Source organism: Nerophis lumbriciformis, linkage group LG31 (assembly GCF_033978685.3).
Source record: "Nerophis lumbriciformis linkage group LG31, RoL_Nlum_v2.1, whole genome shotgun sequence".
In the NCBI taxonomy this organism is placed as follows: Eukaryota; Metazoa; Chordata; class Actinopteri; order Syngnathiformes; family Syngnathidae; genus Nerophis; species Nerophis lumbriciformis.
In genome coordinates, this window is record NC_084578.2 from 17,170,001 (window position 1) to 17,186,012 (window position 16,012).

The 16,012-nt window shown below is 38.6% G+C and overlaps 1 protein-coding gene across 1 annotated transcript in view; it reads left to right on the top strand.

The window, feature by feature from the left end:
* Positions 1-16,012, top strand: part of LOC133574212 (transmembrane protein 163a-like) — a 121,485-nt gene that overhangs the window by 24,545 nt on the left and 80,928 nt on the right. The gene's annotated exons all lie outside the window — the stretch shown is intronic.

A 16,012-nucleotide genomic window follows, 5' to 3' on the forward strand; every position in this document is an offset into this window, starting at 1 on the left:
TTATTCTTGACCATTGATGGCAAGGTATTCATGTGGTCTTAAGGTGTAATTACCCTGTAATGTGTGATCTACAGAACAGGCCAAAAGTTTGGACACATCATCTCATTCAATGCATTTTCTTTATTTTCATGACTTTTTACATTGTAGATTGTCACTGAAGGCATCAAACTATGAATGAACACATGTGGAGTTATGTCCTTAACAAAAAAAGGTGCAATAACTGAAAACCTGTTTCATATTATAGTTTCTTCAAAATAGCCACCCTTTGCTCTGATTACTACTTTGCTTACTCTTGGCATTCTCTCAATGAGCTTCAAGAGGTAGTCACCTGAAATGGTTTTCACTTCACTGGTGTCATAGTTATGATGCCTTCAGTGACAATCTACAAGGTAAATAGTCATGAAAATAAAGAAAACTCATTAAAATGAGAAGGTGTGTCCAAACCTTTGGCCTGTACTGTACATCAGGGGTGTTTAACCTTTTTGACCACAGGTCACAACTTTGGCACGGGGGCCACTCAAATATTAACACTGAATTAATCAATTTACTCTTGATTTTAGTCATATTTAATAATAATATCCAACCCACTTACAGTTTACACCCTTGTCAAATGTTATGAAACCATGTGTTAATCACAAAGATTATAATATTTTATTCAACACATAATTCTTAGGCTTAGGTCAGGCTGATTAGAAAAAAAGTACTAATCAAATACACTGCATAAGTAGGGACTCATAAATAACTGACAAAAAATATATTTACTGTAAAATAAGGGAATATGAGCCGCTACTTTTTTTTCCTACGCTTTGAACTCTGTGGCTTATAAAAAAAACAGTTAACGGCTAATTTATGGATTTTTCTTCGCTGACAGCCATAAAGCAAATACGTTTCTTAAAACAAAAGCAAATACATTGAAAAGGTGTGTTTTTGTTTGTGCTATTGCGCCATCTTTTGGACGAGTGTAGACGGCTGCACTATTTTCTTTTGTTTATGTGCTTTGAACCAGAAGTACAAGTGCTGTTCCGTCTTCTAGGCGTCCATAACGTTTCTACTTGTATGGATTCTTAATTAATCACTCCCAGCTCAGTTTGTAAGTTTTACAATATAACTAAAACAGCACGTTAGTGCATGTACCTCACAATACGAAGGTCCTGGGTTTGATCCTGGGCTCGGGATCTTTCTGTGTGGAGTTTGCATGTTCTCCCCGTGACTACATGGGTTCCCTCCGGGTACTCCGGCTTCCTCCCACTTCCAAAGACATGCACCTGGGGATAGGTTGATTGGCAACACTAAATTGGCCCTAGTGTGTGAATGTGAGTGTGAATGTTGTCCGTCTATCTGTGTTGGCCCTGTGATGAGGTGGCGACTTGTCCAGGGTGTACACCGCCTTCCGCCCAAAGCAGCTGAGATAGGCTCCAGCACACCCCGCGACTCCGAACGGGACAAGCGGTAGAAAATGGATGGAATTCTTACTTACTTAACCGTCCCATGTGTGATGTCTGTTGGAGTGTTTTCATGCATATGTATACGTGCTCTCGTAACGTAATGAAGGTAGCGTTGTTAGCATTAGCTAATATGTTAACACGTTTACGAGTAGCTGTGTTAGTGTTTTTAACTTACAATGACATTCTTTATGTATTGTTTCAGTTTCGTAAACTCACCAACACGTCACCGTGAAGTTATTGAGTGTGTTTAGCTGATTGGAAAGGTAGACTCTGCAGCATCGCGTGGACATCGGGGGCGGTACCTCTGGATTGGCAGACCGGGGTGATGGTTCCTCTCTTTAAGAAGGGGAACCGGAGGGTGTGTTCTAACTATCGTGGGATCACACTCCTCAGCCTTCCCGGTAAGGTCTATTCAGGTGTACTGGAGAGGAGGCTACGCCGGATAGTCGAACCTCGGATTCAGGAGGAACAGTGTGGTTTTCGTCCTGGTCGTGGAACTGTGGACCAGCTCTATACTCTCGGCAGGGTCCTTGAGGGTGCATGGGAGTTTTCCCAACCAGTCTACATGTGTTTTGTGGACTTGGAGAAGGCATTCGACCGTGTCCCTCGGGAAGTCCTGTGGGGAGTGCTCAGAGAGTATGGGGTATCGGACTGTCTGATTGTGGCAGTCCGCTCCCTGTATGATCAGTGCCAGAGCTTGGTCCGCATTGCAGGTAGTAAGTCGGACACGTTTCCAGTGAGGGTTGGACCGATTCTGTTCATAACTTTTATGGACAAAATTTCTAGGCGCAGTCAAGGCGTTGAGGGGATCTGGTTTGGTGGCTGCAGGATTAGGTCTCTGCTTTTTGCAGATGATGTGGTCCTGATGGCTTCATCTGGCCAGGATCTTCAGCTCTCACTGGATCGGTTCGCAGCTGAGTGTGAAGCGACTGGGATGAGAATCAGCACCTCCAAGTCCGAGTCCATGGTTCTCGCCCGGAAAAGGGTGGAGTGCCATCTCCGGGTTGGGGAGGAGATCTTGCCCCAAGTGGAGGAGTTCAAGTACCTCGGAGTCTTGTTCACGAGTGAGAGAAGAGTGGATCGTGAGATCGACAGGCGGATCGGTGCGGCGTCTTCAGTAATGCGGACGCTGTATCGATCCGTTGTGGTGAAGAAGGAGCTGAGCCGGAAGGCAAAGCTCTCAATTTACCGGTCGATCTACGTTCCTATCCTCACCTATGGTCATGAGCTTTGGGTTATGACCGAAAGGACAAGATCACGGGTACAAGCGGCCGCAGCTTGTGGGTCCATGACGATTACTTCTGTTTGGTTTGATCATCCGTTTTCCTGCCGTGTTACAGACACCGTTTGGTAACAATTAAGGTATGAAAATAAACATTTACAAAACATTTATGTGTAAATAACTTGTTTCAATGTATATAACTCCGGCTTATAGTCCGGTGCAACTAATATATGGAAGAAAAAAAAAATTCTTCAAAAATTTGATGGGCGGAGCTTACATACCGCATGCGCTCTATAGTCTGGAAAATATGATAAATCTGAATAATGGGTCCTAGCCTCGACAAAAGTCCATATTTTAGTGAAGGTTTGCACTCTTTGAACACAATATAAAGTGCTATAGAGTAGTATATCAAACAAACATATTAAGGGGTGATGGATCAACATTCTCTTTAATAACAAGTTAAAACAAGCTGCTCTGCCAACACGCACACACAGAGAGAGAAGTCACATTGGCGGCCTCACAAACAATCAGAAATCACAATAATCCTTAACTTTATCAACCATATTGCTACAATAATAAACAAAACAAAAAAGTAAAATCCACTCACATTGACATCGGCAGAGGGACTGAAGAGAACTTTTTTTGATTGATTGATTGAAACTTTTATTAGTAGATTGCACAATACATTACATATTCCGTACAATTGACCACTAAATGGTAACACCCGAAAAAGTTTTTCAACTTGTTTAAGTCGGGGTCCACGTTAAAGCAGCAGACTGAGGGAAAAGGAAGTGGACGGGGGTAAGGGATCCTGTGTGCAAGTGTGTGCCTTGAAAGACAAGAAGTAGCGTTGTTTCCTTCTCTGTAAAATAAGTCTGCCTTGGCATCTTTTTTTTTTAGAAAATTCCAGTCTCATCACAATTAAAACTTGTTGTTGTACGAAGCTTGCTTCACCAGTTCTTCCATACTAGTGAGCACCGTTAATGAACTCCTTGTAATTAGTCTATTTTTTTTAAATTTCACAATGATTCCCCCTTTCTTTCCACGATGGTCTGTTCAGTGTTTGGTACTCAAATTGAGTTAGCAAAAAAGGACAGAACTTGTCAAAAAGTGACAAAAACCACACACACACTGAAGCACTGAGTAGTGACTAGTACTGCGTACTGGGCAGCAAGTGGCGGTATAGCTTGGTTGTTAGAGTGGCCGTGCCAGCAACTTGAGGGTTCCAGGTTCGATTCCCGCTTCCGCCATCCTAGTCACTGCCGTTGTGTCCTTGGGCAAGGCACTTTGCCCACCTGCTCCCAGTGCCACCCACACTGGTTTAAATGTAACTTAGATATTGGGTTTTCACTAGAGAAAAGCGCTATATAAATATATTTCACACTTCACTTTTGGAACCTGCTTTTTGCCTGCAGGCACGACACAAGAGACACAATATGCACGGCATATTTGGTTTGATCTAAAAGTTCGTAAAGCGAAAAGTTCGCAAATAGAGGGATTCGTAAATAGAGGTTCCACTGTACTGTAATAAATATGGTAGCTGCTGTACTCACTATTGTGAGAGACTGTATGTAATTAGTAATAAAAAAAAAAGATGTTAACTCTGAAGCAGCTGTAACAACGGATCAGCAGAATTTTATATTGTCTGTCAATTATTCGTGCCCAGTAGGCCACTTAAAAAAATTGCCTATGCTCCCCAAAACCACTAATCGCAAACTAGGGACTGATGGCGCGATCACGCTCGGCTAAGAGCTGAACAGAAACTCAGATGCTCAGGACTACTCCACAAAACAGAACTATTATAAAACAACTGTAATTACATACAGAAAATATCACTTTTATTCTTGATCTGGTGATCCATAACCTTTTGTACCCTCATAGGGCCGCAGTTGAAAATACAAAGAAGGTTGGAATTGACATTACACACACAATAAACAAACCTTGTCTTCCTGAGAGGGACATTTTGCTCTTTGTTGTTTGTATATAGTACAGCACATGAAAGGACATAGAAAATTGATTGCATGATTAACAGCGTACTAAGGGCACATTTTCAACGCATTCATTTTTACCGTGTGATCAGTTAATCACATTGCATGTGCAGTCATTAAAAATAAGTCTTTTTTTATTCAGTTATTAAAAAAAAAGGAAGTGAGTGTAAACGCCTGTGGTAAAATATGCCAATAAGTACAATTCGGCTTATTAATCAATCACATTAATTTCTGATGTCTAAAATACCAATTAACATGTTTTTTGTCTGGAAATGTGAATAAACAACATCAAATTAATTGTTAAAAAACTATCAATCTTAGAGAGATGTTTTCAACATGACAAGGCACTATTAAGTATATTCACCCTTAATTAGTCAGTTTTGACTCCATCGCGTTGCTTTACATCGATGCCATTTAATAGTCTACAACAGGGGTCAGCAACCCGCGGGTCTTGAGACGCATGCGGCTCTTTACCACCGCTTTAGTGGCTCCCTGGAGCATTTTTAAAAAAGGATTAAAAATGGAAAAAGATGGGGGAAAAACAATGTTTTTGTTTTAGTATGTTTTTTGTTTGAGGACAAACATGACACAAACCTTCCCAATTGTTAGAAAGCCCGCTGTTTAATATGTTTGTGTGTATGCTTCACTGATGAGAGTTTTTGGTGAGCATCGTTTTGTCCTACTGATTTCGGCGGTTCTTGAACTCACCATAGTGTGGACTGTGACGCAACTGTTTGTTTACATGTAAAATCTTCCTCTCCGTCTTTGTCTCATTTTGTCCACCAAAAGTTTCATGCTGCGCGTGAATGCACAAAGGTGCACTTTGTTGAGGTTATTGACTTGTTGGAGTGCTAATCAGGTGATTTAAGTTAGCTGTATGTACATATTGCATCATTATGCCTCATTTGTAGGTATATTTAAGCTCATTTAATTTCCTTTGCTTTTATCCTCTTTATATATAATTTAGTTTTGCATGTCTCATGATATACTATCTGTATGTGATATTGGCTGCATTTCAGTTAGTTGTTTGTGTGCCATGTTGTTCCAGACCACATCAAACGTTACCTAGCTTGCCAAAGATTGTAAAAAATCTATTAAAAGAAGAGAGCCTGCCGTTTCTTTTAACTTGGAGACACACATCTATACATTTGGCCATTAAAAGCCAGTAATTTCCCGGAGTTATCTCACCTTCTAAGTAGCCTCTGATTTACTAATGGTTTCTAATGTTAAAATGTGTAGAATAAATATTAAATTTCAACATTTCTGTCAACGAAGATTTGCTTGAGCCTATGACACAGTCATTTTGATAGTAGGCTATTATAGCTAATATAGACTCTTACATCATGTGTTGCTCCAGACAGATTTGTTTTTTGTATTTTTGGTCCAATATGACCCCTGGTCTACAATCTAGTACATAATCTAGTTCCACATAGTTTTTGGTCAATGCAGTCTCTTTTTTCTGTTCTTCTCCCTTGATTATTACTCCACATCTAAATCTTAAAATCAGTTACAGTTTTCAGACTGGTATTTCCTCTGATGTTGTGAAAAGATTAAGCAAGTCTTTTGCGGTTGTAGTAGTTTGCTGTTGTCTTATGACACCAAAAGGCGTCTTTCATGTATTGTGTTATGAGTGTGACGCAGGATGTTGTTTTGTAATCTTGGCTCAGCATCAGTAAGGTCACAAAGTGTCGTGAAGACATTGCATGTTCTCAGAATCTCACTTAATTTACAGCTGGTGTGTCCATGCCCGGGGGCCATTCGTGGCCCGCAACTTGTTTTTATTGGCCCGCCACACATTGTAAAGACAAAATAATAAATATTCCGGATCAGAACACTACACATCAAAAAAATATATACGCGATTTTAGCAGACATCACGTGTGAATGCTGAAATGTGCAAGCCGCTGAAATGCGCAAGCTGAACTTAAATTCTAATGTTAGCATGCTAACAGTTAAAATGTGTCCAAGTCATATAACTAAGAAGGGTATGCATGTAAATGTAGCTAAAAAAAGTTAGCATGTTAGCTGTTAACATGTATGAAGTACCAAGTTATATAACTCTGAGGTGTAAAATTGTTACCGTGCTAATGTTAGTATGCTAGATTGCTAATGTTAGCATGCAAAAGCAATAGTCCAGGATATCACTCACCCAGTACACCAATACATCATCCCACTACCATCAGGGCGCAAGTACAGAACTATCAAATTCCGGAGGGCCCGCCTCAGGAAAAGCCTTATCCCTGCAGCTATAGCCGCCCTTAACAGCAGGCCCGGCCGACCTGTCTGACAAGCCTGTAAATGTGTGTTGGTCATGTATGATGTCTTTTTGTTATTTTATTTTTTTATTTTTTATTTTTTTGTGATGTGTAATGTCTAGTGTTTAAATGTACGGCAGTGACAATGAATTTCCTCAAGGGGACCAATAAATCTAAATCTAAATCTAATCTAACAGTTAACATATGTCAGGTACTAAGTTATAGGAGTCTGAGGTGTTTGACTGTAAAATTGGTTAAAAAAGGTTACCGTGCTAATGTTAGTATGCTAGAATGCCAATGTTAACCTGCTAGCAGTTAACATATGTCAGGTACTAAATTATAAGACACTACAGTGTTCGACTGTAAAATTGGCAAACATTTTAGCACGCTAACTGTTAGCAAGTTAAGTACTAAGTCAAGTGACTAAGGTAGTCGGCTGCAAAATTGGCAAAAAAAAGAAATAATTTTAATGTTAGCATTGTAGCATGTTAATGTTAGCATGCTAACAGTTATCATTTGTCAAGTACCAAGTTATATAAGTCTGAGGCTTTTGGCTAAAAAAATCGGCAAAACAAGTTAGCATGCTAGAATGCTAACGTTAGTATGTTAACAGTTAGCATGTGTCAAGTACCAAGTCATGACTGAGGTGTTTGGCTGCAAATTTGGCTAATAAACTTAGCATTTTAATGTTAGCATTCTAGTGTTTTAACATTAGCATGCTAGCAGTTGGCATGCAAGTCATATGACTAGGAAGTGTATGCATGTTAATTTAGCTAAAAATGTTAGCATGTCAACAGTTAGCATGTCTCAAGTTCCAAGTTATATGACTCTGAGGTTTTCGGCTGTAAAATTGCCTAAAAAAGTTACCGTGATAATGTTAGTATGCTAGAATGCTAATGTTAGCATGCTAACAGTTAGCATGTGTCAAGTACCAAGTCATGACTCTGAAGTGTTTGGCTGCAAATTTGGCTAATAAACTTAGCATTTTAATGTTAGCATTCTAGTATTTTAACATTAGCATGCTAACAGTTGGCATGCGTCTAGTACCAAGTCATATGACTAGGTAGTGTATGCATGTAAATTTAGCTAAAAAAGTTAGCATGTCCACAGTTAACATGTGTCGAGTACCAAGTCAGTTTGGCTGCAAAATTGGCTTAAAAAGTTAGCATGCTAACAGTTAGCATGTGTCAAGTAACAAGTCATATGACTCCAAGGTGTTGGCCGCATAATTAGCTAAGAAAATCAGCCTAGTAATGTTAGCATTCTAGCATGTTAACTTGAACATGTTAGCAATTAGCATGTGTCATGTACCAAGTTATCTGAGTCTGAGGCTGCAACATTGGCTAAACAAGTTAGCATGTTAATGTTAGTAATGCTGCCTGAGCCAATCAGTGGCCATTATACTGAACAGTCTCGGTCTTGTCTAGTGGCCAATACTAGGGTAGTATTGGTATTTTTACTTCATTTATCAATCAATCAATCAATGTTTATTTATATAGCCCTAAATCACGAGTGTCTCAAAGGGCTGCACAAGCCACAACGACATCCTCGGTTCAGATCCCACATCAGGGCAAGGAAAAACTCAACCCAATTTAGCCATTTTTTTGCTTGGAAATGCTTATTTTAGGGAAAATTTAAATAGAAATAGCATATAGTGATTGACCAATATTGTATTGGTTTTAGTATCTCCAATGTACAAAATGTATCAAAGTGGCCCTTGCATCCTTTGATTTTTTTTGGGGCCCTCACTGGAAAAAGTTTGGACACCCCTGATTTACAGCACAATACAATATCAGGATGTTCATCGATGTGGGACAACAATCTAAATGTTGTCATCAGTGGTGCATGCAGTTGGATTCATAGTACAGTAATGGTGGTCGTTTATTAGCTGATTATTCTCCTCTACACAACAATTTAACACAGACAACGTTAACTCATTCGTTCATCTTCTCACAAAACCATATAGAAAGTCTCAGCAAAAGCTGAAACAAATTGGTTGCAAAGGTAGGATCAACTCAACAACTTTTGGTGTAATGGATGAGTGTTCAGAATCTCCTGGAACAGTGCTTTTCAAACTGTGGTACTCCATCTAGTGGTGGGCCAAAGAATCACTTCATTAAAGTACAGTGTTTTGTTATCCTATATTCTAACTAGAGACGTCCGATAATGGCTTTTTTGCCGATATCAGATATTCCGATATTGTCCAACTCTTAATTACCGATTCCGATATCAACCGATACCGATATATACAGTCGTGGAATTAACACATTATTATGCCTAATTTTGTTGTGATGCCCCGCTGGATGCATTAAACAATGTAACAAGGTTTTCCAAAATAAATCAACTTAAGTTATGGAAAAAAAATGCCAACATGGCACTGCCATATTTATTATTGAAGTCACAAAGTGCATTATTTTGTTTAACATGCCTCAAAACAGCAGCTTGGAATTTGGGACATGCTCTCCGTGAGAGAGCATGAGGAGGTTGAGGTGGGTGGGGTGGGGGGGGTGCATATTGTAGCGTCCCGGAAGAGTTAGTGCTGCAAGGGGTTCTGGGTATTTGTTCTGTTGTGTTTATGTTGTGTTACGGTGCGGATGTTCTTCCGAAATGTGTTTGTCATTCTTGTTTGGGGTGGTTTCACAGTGTCGCGCATATTTGTAACAGTGTTAAAGTTGTTTATACGGCCACCCTCAGAGTGACCTGTATGGCTGTTGACCAAGTATGCCTTGCAGTCACTTGTGTGTGTGAAAAGCTGTAGATATTATGTGATTGGGCCAGTACGCGAAGGCAGTGCCTTTAAGGTTTATTGGCGCTCTGTACTTCTCCCTACGACCGTGTACCACTACATACAGCGGCGTTTTAAAAAGTTTTTGAAACCGATACCGATAATTTCCGATATCACATTTTAAAGCATTTATCGGCCGATAATATCGGCAGTCCGATATTATCGGACATCTCTAATTCTAACACAGTGTTACTGTTCAAACTGCGTGTAATGTTACAGTGGGTAAAATATTAAATACACTTGTTAAATAAAACCCCTGCGTTATTTTTAATGAATACGTAGACTTACTAAGCTACTCTATTTTAATGTTGGTCATTTTGGTGGCACTTGGAGAGACCAGTGTTTTCTGAGGTGGTACTTTGAAGTTGAAGAACCACTGTTCTAGAAGATAATATTTCATGAAAATGTGCTAGCCTGCGGTGCGTTCATGAAAAACACTAAAACTTAGACAGTCTGCCCAAAGGCAACAAGGACCAAAAGGGAAGGACGTGTTAGAGAACCGCAGGCGGCCACTCGCAGCATGACATGTCTGCCGTCAGAAGGCAGGTCACAGGTTCTTGGTGAAGAAATCAATCATTGAATGCGAAATTTTCCATCGTCCTTGCTGAGGTGGAGAAAAACCAGAGCAGTGTTGCTGTGTGAGAGCTGCAGGAGATGCATATGGAGATGCTCTGTAAAGTGAGAGCTGATGAAGCAGGTTGAGTCTTGGCAGGCAGCACCAGGGATTCAGTAGTTGTGATGGCTCAACTTTAAACAACTCCTCCCCTTCCTGTGCCCTAGTTTCTACTCACTCTTTCGCCATCTTGTATCTTTTATATCTCATCAGCTTGTTTCTCTCCTCTTCCACATCCACATAACTGCAAGCGTTGTCATTAGCATATTTTGAATTGTGATCCACCTTAATGCCATTAAACGCAGCCTGGTCAGTCACCATCAGCGACCACTAAACTGCTGCATTTGACGATGGACGTGATAATATCAAATATCGTAGTGTGTTTTGTTGACGGTGGTGCAATGTCAACAGTGCCCGATTTGCATAAGACACCAACACCCAGCTTCCTTCTCGAATCTCGCACCCTCGTTCTCCCGCTCCCTGCAGAAGCGCCGCAATTATTGAGCTTCAACCCAGATACATAAAGTAAAAGGCCGACATCGTTATAAATAAACAGTGGATTTTTTTTTCCCTATGATGTGCAAAACATAGTGCAGGACAGAAATGTGGTTGGGAGTCACATATTAATTCGGTTATTCCTAACCTTACTCACAATACCACACAACAAATACGTAAGAAAAGTAAGAGTTGGATACACAAAGGGACAAATTTAGATTTTAGAAGTGAGGGGGACACAACTGGCTTGTGTACTTGGGTTATGGCTTGAAGGGATTAGATCAACGGTGACCAAGCCTTTTGACTTGGGGGCCGCATTGGGCTAAACATTTTTGGCCAGGGGCCAAAAGACGACTGCACGTAAAGTAACTATATATATATATATATATATATATATATATATATATATATATATATCAGTGACGTGCGGTGAGGTTCATGGCTGTTGAGGCACTGACTTCATCACAGTTAGATTTACAAACATATGAACCCAAAGAGTATCTTATTCACCATTTGATTGGCAGCAGTTAACGGGTCATGTTTAAAAGCTCATAACAGCATTCTTCACTGCTTGGCACTCAGCATCAAGGGTTAGAATTGGGGGTTAAATCACCAAAAATTATTCCCGGGCGCGGCGCCGCTGCTGCCCACTGCTCCCCTCACCTCCCAGGGGGTGATCAAGGGGATGGGTCAAATGCAGAGGACACATTTCATTACACCTAGTGTGTGTGTGACAATCATTGGTACTTTAACTTAACTTTAACTTTACACATACAAACTGTAACACACAAAAAAGCACATTTAATAAAAAAAAACGTTATTATGGTCTTACCTTTACTTATAAATGAAGTCCATGCGCCACTGTTGTGCTGGAAGAATGCACCCCCTGACGGGAGTGTTATATCAACTAAAGCCCTCACTTCAACTTTCCAACTTGCAAGATTGAATCTATTTAAAAAAGTGTAACCGAGGGTTTATAAATGTCGCCTATTCTGTATGAAACTACAAAATAACAAACACGGAGGCTCCAGTTTACACGAGGACCACTTTATTTACCTTCTTTCAAAAACCCTCCGCTCCACTCCGTGTCATCACTTCCGCTCTTAGCGCCTTCAAAATAAGAGCTCAAGGCATATACTGTATAACAGCGCATAACAGGAACTTAACATCACAAAGAGGAAAGCCCTTAAAAATAGGTTACAAAAGTTATTTAATAAGAAGCCAAAAAGTGCAAAAACAATAATGTTCGTGTTGGAGGAGTTGTGAATTAGGTACACCTGCAGACTGCAGTGCAATGTTGTGGCCCTGCAGTCATTCACAACTCCTCCAACACGAACATTATTGTTTTTGCACTTTTTGGCTTCTTATGAAATAACTTTTTTAAATAGATTCAATCTTGCACGTGGAAAGTTTAAGTGTGGGCTTTAGTTGATATAACACTCCCGTCAGGGGTTGCATTCTACGGCGGGGGTGCAGGAGGCGGGATTACTGCGAGCCTCAGCCAGTGCGTCTTTTGCAGCCGTTTTATGATCGCTCAGCACAAGAAATACGTTACACACATACAGTTGTTGACAAAATACACTGTACATTATATACCTCAGCTAACTAAACTATGGAAATGTATAATATAATTCATATAGCAATACGGTCTCACTGCACAGCAGGCCAGCAGTTAGCCGAGTCCGCAATCCATGGTGAGGCACAACGCAGTGACGTGCCTCAACTGGCTGCTGTTCACCGCACCGTCTCTTCTCAGTATTTGAACGGCAAATGTGAAAATTCAGCGATTTTAAATAAAATTAATCTAAAACTGGTGAAGTTAAATGGAAAATAACTTTATAGTATAATCACTGGATACATATAACAATTTAATAGCATTTTTTTCATTTTCCTTTTTTTTTCTTTCCATGATGGCAGGTGAGGCCCCGCCTCACCTGACTCTAGTGACTGCACGTCACTGATATATATATATATATATATATATATATATATATATATATATATCCATCCGGCGCACAGCGCTGATAACAACGATCATTTTGCACAAAAATAAGAGGTAGGATTTACAATATTATGAGGAAATGATCGGAGACACTTCAGTTTATTAAAGCATTAACTAAAACAAGCTTTAGCTAACAGACTGAGCAACAACACGTTAACATCCCCCATTGATACAATATGAAGTATGAGTGATACAACATTGGATAAAGCACAAATTAAGTGTCAAAGTGTGGAGATGGAGTTTTGAATTTTACGCATTATGGTTATGGTTATGATTATGGTTTAATTTATTTCGAACATACAATATGATACATCATATAATCTCCATATTTTACATATTTTTATGTTCAAAAAGGAGTAGAAAGAAGCAAAGCTTATTTAAACCTACCCCTTTTCCAATCATTCCAAGCATTGTAACAAAATATACACCAAAGAAGTACAACAATTATTTTACTAGTTAAGCCAGCCATGATTCACATAATGAGATGAAAAATATCTCATTTACAACAAAGATGTTAATTAAAATTCTTCTTCCTTGTACTTTGTAAACACTTGTAGTTTGAACAACCAACAACTGGATCATAGTAGTACATTGTTTGACTTCTTTGCTTAATCCATTCCACATACTGATGTGCTGAAGGTTTTAATTGTTGTGCGTGCACACAAATGTTTTAAATTACATTTCCCTCTGAAGTTATATTTTTCCTCTTTTTTTGAGAAGAATTGTTGTACATTCTTGGGTAGCAGGTTATAGTTTTCTTTGTGCAAACAATGTAAGCTGTTTGTAAATGCACCAACTCATTGAGTTTCAGTCACTACAATAATGAATACATTATGTATTATTCTGAATGATTTTGTTTGTAACACTGTTAATGAATGAAGTGCTTCGTAGTGTTTTTAAGTGGGTGTAATTTAGAATTGTGCATGGTGCTTGGACATTTTTTATAATGTTCACATAGTTCAGTGGGAAAGTTGTGTGTTTTTTACAACAAGTGTTGGTTTTTGATTATTTCGACCATGGGTGGGAAAGGCTGTCTTAATTAGTACCAATATATTGCTTCTATGCACTTATGTAATTCTCATTGTCAATGACTAACAATATTGAAAACAACCATGGGATGGCAGCACATTTACAACGTTTCAACTTTAATGGGATTAAAAATTAGCTTCGGATTTGGACCCTGTTGGGCTGAAATCTGCGGACTATCGGTTCAACTTGAATGTCACAAAATTCCATAAAAATAAATGCGTTCTCCTTTCAAAGTACCGGTTGAGGTATCTTTTAAGCACTTGCAGTGTTTTAAAAGTACCTATTTGGTACTAATATGGGATGTCATTATGGCTTGTGCAGCCCTTTGAGACACTTGTGATTAAGGGCTATTTAAAAATAAACTTTGATTGATTGATTGATTGAAAATGTAAACCATAGATGATTGCTTACCGCACCTCGAAAGGGTGGGTTAAATGCAAAAGACAACATTTTGCTGAAAATTATTCATATATTTTACAAATGAGCATGTTTGTGTATTGTGCAGTTTTATCTCAGTAGTCATATGCTCAAAAAGATTATTATTGGAAGGCTCTGATATTAGCAGCTTGTATTATTGTGACATTAGCTGACTGACTTGAGCATGTTTATATCATCTGTTGGCCGTGACAGAGTAACAACGATGTTGTCAGTGGAGCATTCATCACATGCAGAAAGAGGCTGAAGAAATACTGGCCTGTCTTGCTCCAGTTCTGCCTGCCTCTACTAAACTCCCAAGGCCCCTCAGTCACACCCATTCCCCCTCCTTCCTATTCTTTTTCTTCCAAGCCTTTTTTTTCTTGTTGTCTTCATTTCTTCTCACTCTGTTTTACTCGCACACCAAGTTCCACCCTCTCCACAGCCTGTCTGTCAGATCAAAACACAAAAATGCATTCACTCGCTGTTTGGTCTATTTTTACGAGCATGCACATGTGACTGGTTGGAAGCTACGTAGTGAAATATGCATACTTTGCAGCCAAAAGGTCAATTTTGATATTGCAAAGTCATACACCTGGTCTTGTAATACATATTGATATCCTGCCATAAAGCTTATTCATGTTAATGTATTTTTTTCCCTTCCATTTTGGAAGGTGATATTCACCATATGGAAAAAGCATGAAGACACATCAATGCAGTTCTCAATCAATCAATTGATAAATTGTTCAGGAGGTTGGGGTAGACTTCTCACCCTAAAACCCATCATATTAAGACATTTTGGAAAATAGTTTTTTCAACATTGTGGTAACAGTTTTAGGAAGGCTGCTGTGGTACTGTACATCAAGAGCGACTTTTGAGTATGTATATATACATATCTATCTATTTATCTATCTATCTATCTATCTATCTATCTATCTATCTATCTATCTATCTATCTATCTATCTATCTATCTATCTAGATAGATAGATAGATAGATAGATAGATAGATAGATAGATAGATAGATAGATAGATAGATAGATAGATAGATATGTATATATGTATATGTATATATATATATATATGTGTGTATATATATATATATATATATGTGTGTGACATGTGTGTGTATACATGTATATCTATTCAAAAGTTGCTCTTGATGTACAGTAGCAGTATATATATATATATATATATATATATATATATATATATATATATATATATATATATATATATGTATACATTTATGTATATATTTAAGTCGTTCTTGATGTACAGTAGCAATATATGTATATATATATGTATATGTATATAGGTATGTATATGTATATATATGTGTATGTATATATATAAATATACTCAAAAGTCACTCCTGATGTACAATAGCAGACAGCCCGACCTTCAGCCAAAAATCTTTTCACCCAATGTGGAACCCCTGACTTAGGGTCTGATATACTAAGACCCAATTACCACACACTAAACAGCGTGTGAATATAAAATAATCGATCAAAATCATTGTTGTTATGAATTATTAACCTATTCAAGGCTCCAATTACTTCCCATCAAATATTCCACTTTGAAAAAATTTTTTTTGGTAAATTATTACATATTTTATGTTTTTGCCTTAAAAGAAATAAAGATGTCTTAGACAAAAAGAGCATAAAACAAATGAACATAAAACAAACATTTCAATTTTTTTTATAAAAACTTGTAATCAACGAACACACCCGGAGGTGGTCTAAAGCAGTGGTTCGCAAACCTTT